This window comes from Patagioenas fasciata, assembly GCF_037038585.1.
Source record: "Patagioenas fasciata isolate bPatFas1 chromosome 6 unlocalized genomic scaffold, bPatFas1.hap1 SUPER_6_unloc_2, whole genome shotgun sequence".
Taxonomy (NCBI): Eukaryota; Metazoa; Chordata; class Aves; order Columbiformes; family Columbidae; genus Patagioenas; species Patagioenas fasciata.
This window is the reverse complement of record NW_027288504.1, coordinates 529,047-530,793: the sequence shown is the minus strand read 5'-3', so window position 1 is coordinate 530,793 and position 1,747 is coordinate 529,047.

Genomic DNA, 1,747 nt, shown 5'->3' with positions numbered 1-1,747 from the left:
ACGTGCTTATAGCATTTGGTACAGGGATTGGGCAGGCTAAGTAGGGAACAACAAGTCACCACTCCTAGCAAGAGGATCAGGTCCAGGTTTCCGCACCCTCTGCCTCTCTGGCCGAGCAGGTTGCAGCCGGCAGCCGAGTTCGTCGTCTTCTCAGTAGAAAGGGCAGTGTCCCCGCCTTTCCTATTTTTGCCGTTAGCGTGGCGATGTTTTATCGTTTCCCACCTCTTGGCCTTCACTTCCTAGGAACAACAGGAGCAACATGGAATTTGATTTCTCTTTCTACACTCTATTCTTCTCATCACTGGTGGACTCTCTAAATTCCCATTCATCCCTTCAGTAAATACCTCCCACCATTCTTGACTATTCTTTTTCTGTTCTTCCAGTGGCAACTAGAATCCTCAACCGAGCTCTAGTTTCCTTATCTTCTATTTTTAGACATTTATTATGCAATCCTGTTGGTAAGTTCCCTTTGTGGATATGCTTATACCACAGTCCATTTACAACCTAAACATCGAAAATAACAAGAGAATTACATATACAACTTGGTTCAACACATTTAACTATTAAACCATTCTCATTTTCATTTATCAATTTCAATTCCCCTGGTTCTTGAGTTACTTTCCAGGTTCTTTCTTCCATCAGTGGTCTTTTAACTCAAGAGATGTGTGTCCATCCTTTCTCTGCAGTCCAAACAGCTGTTCCTGTAGTTAAAAAAGCAAGAAAAAGACCCCTCCCATCATGGGGTTTTCTTCACTCTAGAATGATGAATCCAAGCATTCTGTTCTCTAATATTGGTAGCAGTGAAGGATATCAGGAGGTCTTGAAATGGACCTTCCTATTATGGTTCCAAAGTTCTCTGCAAAAGACTTCACATACACATAACTAAAATGTGGCCCTCTATCAGAGGATATAACAGCTGGAACTCCAAACCTTGGTGTTATTTCATGTATCAATGATCTAGTCACCTCCTAAACTTTTGCTGTCCTGGTAGGGAACGCTTCTGGCCAACCTGAAAAAGTGTCAGTTAATACCAACAAATATCGGTGCCCCCCTTTTCCTGGGAGTTCTGAAAACTCAATTTGCCATTGTGGTCCAGGCCCATTCCCCTTACCCATTTGACCCATTTCTAGCTTGGGCGTATTTCTGGGATTAGTCTGGAGGCAAAGATCACACTGCTGTCACCTGTTTTACAGCGATATACAAATTTCTAGCTCCTGTTTCCCCTAATCAAATGTTTGCATAGTGGTTCTACTCCCCAAAATCCTTTCTTATGTTCTTCCCTTACTGAAGGCCAAACTAGATGAAAGGCGACAATAAGTTTTCCCTGGGGAGAGGGGGCGGGGGGGGGAAGTGAACCCACCCTTCCTCATTATATGATTCTTCTAAATCTATGATGAGTTTCGATTCTCTTTAGTATACTCTGGCTTACCTGTTAAAGAGACCTGCCCGCCAAGGACGAGAGCACTTTCTGTTTTTACCTTTTGCTTAGCCGTTTGTTTTGCCTCTCTGTCCACCAGCCTTTTCTGATTCCGAGCTCACTTTCTGGTGTGCCTTAATGCACGGTTGCCATTTTCTTAGGAAGTTTAACTGCTTCCGGTAGTTTCAATATCTCCTCCACATGTTTGATATATTTGTCTTGAGAGTTCAAAAGTCCCTTTTCTTTCCAAATTGCTCTGGGCACATGCACAACCCTTATGGTTAGCTGCTTCCGTTTTCAGAGTTTTCAGTAGGAATGTCTTTTAGATTT